The sequence below is a fragment of the Apodemus sylvaticus genome, chromosome 6 (assembly GCF_947179515.1).
Source record: "Apodemus sylvaticus chromosome 6, mApoSyl1.1, whole genome shotgun sequence".
NCBI classification, from domain to species: Eukaryota; Metazoa; Chordata; class Mammalia; order Rodentia; family Muridae; genus Apodemus; species Apodemus sylvaticus.
Genome location: NC_067477.1, coordinates 126,867,788 through 126,873,921, shown reverse-complemented (window position 1 = coordinate 126,873,921; position 6,134 = coordinate 126,867,788). Strand labels below are relative to the sequence as shown.

The window sequence follows — 6,134 nt, the reverse complement described above, 5'->3', positions numbered from 1 at the left end:
CTGGACACCGCGTTCGGGTGATCACCTCTTGTCACCGCCCGCCATCGCCCGCCTAGAGAACAGCAAAGTGAGGTTCGAGTACAGCGCGTCCCTCGAGTCGCGCACGACCCCGCGCCCGTTGCCCGTCGGGGACCTCAAACGGGGTGCAGAGCCTCCGCGCGCCCCCCTCGGAACCAGACCCACCAAGGCGCGCGGCGGGGAACTACAGCTCCCGGCAGGCCCCGCGCGGGCCGCGCGCCCCCGCCCGCGCGCCCCGGCCCCCCGCCCTCCGGCCTCGAGACGGGACGGGAGGGAGGGCAGGAGGAAGGGGCGCGGGCGGCGGGCGGGTTCGTGCGAGGCGCGTGAAGCCTCGCTGGCTCCAGCTCCCGGACGCGGACGCTGGCGCGCGCCAACTCTCCCCACTGCAGCCGAGCCCGCCTCTGTAAGTAGTCGCTGAGGGAGTGCGGAGCAGACGCCGAAAAAAGTTCGCGCCGCCGCCGCTTTGTTCTCCCGACCCGTCGGGCTGAGGTGGCGCGGCCCCTCCCCCACCGCACGCGGCGGCCGCGGCGGTAGCGGCGGGACTCGGACCCGCACGGGGCTGGGCGGCGGCCGCGGCTGGGCGGGAAGTCGGGGCGGTGCTCCGCGGGCGGCCGGGGGCGCCGGCGCAGCCAAGTTCCGCGGTCCGCGCCGAGGCCAAGTTGGAGTCGCGCGGCTGCGGGTGACCCACCGCGCCCTGGCCCTCGGGGACCCGCTCTTCCCGAGCCCCGCAAACTCGTCCTGCCGCCCGCGGCGCCGTGCAGGGAGCCTTCCCGGTTCTTTGCTGCACTTTTCCTGGTCCTGGGGCTGGAAGGGGCGAGTATCCGGGGTTTGGAGGATGGTGACCCCAGTTTCCTGACTGCCTTTAGGCTTGCCAGTTGCAGCCTCGCTCCAAGTCGTTCTTGTTCCCCCGGGGAGCTTTGCCCTGAACTGAAACGCCCGCGAGTGTGGAGCAATTAAAATAATAATAATAATAATGAACTTACACGACATTACTTGATTGCGTGTTGGGTATTTTATTTCACATCTTCAAAATCAGAAGTATAGGCCGTGCTGTCAGCAAGCATGAATATAAATCAGGCTACAGGCGACCTGCAGACTTTCCCATACACAGATTGATGGCATGGACATAACTGTCCCTTCAACCACGCCCGTCCCCACAGGAAATAAGACTATCGGTGTCATCTTTGATTAAAGAGGATAAGTTACAACTCGAAGTACTGCTTTGTAGGACAGGGCCTTTAAAACCTGTAGGCACAAATGAAACAAAAGTTTGGGATACTTTCAAATATATCCTAGAAAAACATTGTTACACTAAAAAAAATACTTTTATCTATACCTGATGTTGCAGTTTTAGCAGTTTTGATTTTGTTTAGCTGGTGTTTAAACTTTTAATTCCAGGCGGGTAGACAAGCCTACGAAGTTGCTTCATGGAGGCATTCATGAAGTTTCCAGACCCAGTTCTAAGTAAGATTTGCTGTATAGAAACACTTTCCCACCCAGTTATCTGGGGTGGGCTAAAACAGCAGTTTAGCTAGAAAGTTGTTTCAGGTTTTTGTAAATGTATTATTTTTTAATATGTCTCACAGGAACATTCACAGTAGATTTTGCTTCATAGGATAGTTTTATAAATGTCATGGGCCTGAGAATATGAGTTTGGAAGCCTCTTTGATAAGCCAGGGCAGTTCACATTCCAGGATTGTTAAAACTAAAAGAATTTTTCTTAAATGTGTTTGGCAGTTTCATACATTCGGATGCCCCTCCCCCCACCCTCTCACCAGCCCCTTAAAGGAGTTTTATAGCCATGAGCCTTTAATCTTGCACATTTTATAAGATATTTTATCAGATGACCTGTTTAAAATAGACATTTCTTTCTGTTTACGTGTTGTTTGTCATCTAAACACTGCTACATACACCAAACACCACAGTAAGTTAAACTTTAAAAGTCAGAGGAGTTGAAAATACCTCCTGCATAAAGATGGTGGGAAAGAGATTTATTAAAGTGCAGTTTTCACACGACGGACAGACAGTTTTCAACAAAATTATAAAGTTGGCAAAAAATACTAACCATAGCAGAGCTCATTGCTTGTTTTTAAAGAAACTCATTCAGGATTTGATGTATAATTACTTACATATAACTTGATTAGGCACATAATTGGATTTAATAATCACTTCTCTTCTTTGACTCTCTTGGGTTATGTAATTCAAACGGAACTTGCCTCTTTGGAATAGTCATTTTAAGAGGAAAAATTGGGATATGGTACTTGAGAGATGTTTCAGTTTTAATTTCAATGTACATAAACCATTTCCACCGCTTGTGTGGTGATCTTATAATGGCCACACGTGAGAATTGCTCTTTGGCAATTAGCCAATCAGATTTCTTAGAAACTACTGGTGCAGGACTGAAGATCTATCAAGCTTATCCATGGCTTCGTATTGCTTTGCCAGACTGGTGTTCTAATATCTGGATACACTTCTCAGTGCCTGCGTCTCCGTGCTTGCTCAGAGAACCTGCCTGGTGTGCCCTCTCTGTGTTCTCCAGGACAGTGGAAGGGCCGAGATTGAATTGCTGCTACCCAGATAAGTAGACTTGTAGAAAGAACAATTTAGTGGAGTGCTAAGCTCTTAGAAAGACAGTCTTCTTTTAATCTGAGGGAGCGTTTCTGAAATAGGCAATAGATGAAGAGACTGCCACCGATTTTTTTTTTTTAATCTACAAAAATACCTGAGTTTTTGTACAATACACATGCATTAAGCAAAGACCTTTTTCAAGGTAAAACATGGTCGCTGACTTCAGTGTACTGGTATGCCACTGAAAAAGCTCACTTGCTTTTTTACATGCTAAAACAATACATACCATACACATGTGCATATCTTGATGAAGGTCAGGATAAAACCTTGCACTTTATTACCATTCCATGTACACAAAGTGGAAATTCAACCTGGACGACCCTTTACTCCTGGGAGTCAGGTGAACAAGGCGTTACAAAGGAAAAGCATTTTTTTCCCTCTTTATGTTAACATTTGCTGAATTCACATAGAAAGCTGTACCCTAAATAGTGAGAGCCTTTCCCCCCCCCCCCCCCCCCCCGTAGTATTTAATGTGTCTTCTTCTCTGGAATCCTCTTGTTTTCTTGATTGTTTAAAGAGACCTTCCCTGAGACCCAACTGAAATTAAGTCTTCCTGGCATATGCTCTGTTGTATCTAATAGTTTGTAATTACCTAGCTACTTATGCAAATGTTTGTGTAATGTCCATGAGTTCAGAGAGAGCAGTGGCCATATCTCTCTGCTACTGCTGTGGAACTTTAGTGTCTTTCTTAGTCATCTGGCAAATACCTAGTGTTCTGTAAATATGCATCGAGTGATACTCCTGCTGGTAGAGCTTCTGACTAGAGATTTGGTTGAGATTGGAACATAATGTATGAAGTTGACAGAGCTGGGTGGGGGAGGGGGATAGATCAGCTTGTGACATTACCGTGAAGTATAGCAGCCCAGTCACCTCGCCTCCAAGGTCTTTGTTTTACTTCCTCTATGACAATTGGGCACACTGAGCTCAAAATACCTTTTGATTCCATTCAGTGGGGACAGAATTTGTAAGTTCATTTGAATGAGATATGTGACAACTATCTAAAAGAATGGTTGGAAAAATGCCAACTACACTTATACATTCTTGACAACTGGACAATACTGTTCTGATTTAGAGATTCTCATAGCTATTAGAAACAATATATCTAATACACAGTTTATAAATCAACAAGATGCACTATTTGTTAACTTCTAAACTCGTATTTTTTTATTTGAAGCATAAATCAAAGAAACTAAACAGCATACCAAACTAGAATTGTTAGATTTCTTACAGATCAAGTCAGTATTCCATAAACAAAACCAGGAGAGGGAGGGAAGATGGGAAGAGGGGGTGGGAGCTGTTAACACAGGTTCTTACATTTGTATTCATGCTGAAACTTTAAAAAAACACTTTTATACAAAATTATATGTAGTTTATAAGGAATTTGTGTCTCTAGTAAGTTAATCAAGTGTGTTATTAGATTGTTACTGTTAATATCAAGTGGTATAATAAAAAAGTAAATTTAGTAGGATGGTACCTTTTATCTAATTGCTGTAAAACTTTGAATGGTCTGAGTTCTTACAGTAAGCCAGCTGCTGTTACTAGTATGTAACCGGCAGGCGCCAGTCCTTATGGGCCAGGAATCGCACAAGTGGTGCTGTCATTTTCATTGTACATCTCTGAAGTAACATAGACTAACAAGTGTGGCTTTTCAATGTCCAGGGGATTTAGGATTGTATTAGTTCTTTTAGTCAGCCCTTTATATTCACAGCACTTGTCTGAAGCCTCAGAAACACAGCCCACCCTCATAAATGGCTTCCAGATCAGCATCTCCCCCATTCTGGTGTTGCATGTTTAACTTGGATTTTTTCTTTGTTGTTTCACTTTAATTTTACTCCATTTGGTCAGTTTTGTTCAGCCTGAAGGTTATATAAGTAGATTGTCTTTACCATTTCACATCTCATGAAAATACAGAGCTGAGAGTGGTTTGGGAACATTTCCCCAAGGACTCCACACATGCGGTTGACATACAGCAGTTTCCTTTACTGCAGTGCTGCCCAGCTCAAACTCAGACCGCACGTTTACAAAGAAGTGGGAAAATGAGATTGTAATAGCCTTGATTGAGTAACCTCTGAACTTTCCCTTTCTCAATTCTAAAGTGGCTGGTTGTGCAGATTAATGCGGTGCTACTACATGGTGTTTAGACTCGTGTCTGTCAGATATCTGATAGTAAGAGTTCAGTGAAGGTCAGTACTTACTTCTTCCACTTGAGAAGTCTAGTCTTTATGAAGTTATAAGTGTGATGGACTTGGCATTTCTTGTTCTGTTTGAAATTAGACTGATATTATACTATCCTCTAGTTATTCACAAATCTTTGCTGTTGTTGTTGTTGGTGGTGGTGGTGGTTATTTCAAGACAGGGTTTCTCTGTGTAGCCCTGGCTATCGTGGAACTCACTCTGTAGACCAGGCTGGCCTCAAACTCAGACATCCACCTGCCTCTGCCTCCCAAGTGCAGGGATTAAAGGCGTGCGCCACCACTGCCCAGCTCCAAATCATTTGAATAGCAATCTGGCTAAAGATTTTCTTTATTTTTTTAAAAACCATTTATTTATTTTTATTTTATTTATATTGGTGTTTGCCTGCATATATGTCTGTGAGAGTGTCAGATCTCCTGGACCTGGAGTTACAGACAGCTGTGAGCTGTCGCCTGGGTGCTGGGAATTGAACCTCTGTCCTTTGGTTAGTGAGTCTTTGGTTAGAAGAGTTAGTGCTCTTCTCTTAGAGCCACCTCTCCAGTGCCCGGCAAAGGCTAGGTAAGTGTCTTTGGTAGTTTCTGAATCGTGCTTTACCTGCTTTCCGGTGCTCAGCGCTGGATGCAGCCCCTCCCCCCAGCCGTGGGCACGGCTCTCCCCCTGAGCTCTTTCTGCAGGGTTATTGCATAATAGCCATGGTGAAACTTGCTATGGGATGAGCTGCATCCTGGCCCAGAGACTCGCACTCACACAGAATTTTAGAATCCCAGTGTTGAAGAGGTGGAGATAGAAAGATTGTAAATTTGAGACCATCCAGGGCTACATGGTGAGTTTGAAGCTAGCCTAGGCTACATAGTGAGATTCAAAAGAAAAGACCTTAAAAAATAAAGTCATTTAATTCTCTCAGATTCAAGAGAGAATTCAACAAAGTTCAAGTTTCAGTTCTCTGAGTTAGCTTGAAAACTGTTGGGAGAAGATTAGTGCGATACAAGTTGAGCAATTCTTTCTGTGTAATCTTTTACCCTCCTCTCTAAACAGTGATTCTCAGTTCCTTGTTATCTTTAAGAAAGAGTAGTTACTGTGAAAACAGTACTGGTAAGAAAGCCTGAGACTTGGGTTCTAATCCCCACTCTGTTTATAGCAATGTGATACTAGGCACATTGCTTTAGCACTTTGCGCTTTGGTCTTCTCATCTGCAAAAATGATATTTCCCCGTTAATTGGAAAAAGTATCACGAGGCTTATTAGTGAAACATTACCATCAAATGCTATAAAATAGGAGTTTGAATTCTAGCCATT

The 6,134-nt window shown here is 44.7% G+C and overlaps 1 protein-coding gene across 1 annotated transcript in view; it reads left to right on the top strand.

Moving 5' to 3' along the window:
• The first annotated feature begins 238 nt into the window (after positions 1–238).
• The window catches only part of Prkd3 (protein kinase D3), a 73,631-nt gene continuing 67,735 nt past the window's right edge, over positions 239–6,134 (top strand). The window contains exon 1 of the mRNA XM_052186423.1: positions 239–421. The gene's annotated coding sequence lies outside the window, so the exon portion shown is untranslated. The remainder of the gene's footprint in view (positions 422–6,134) is intronic.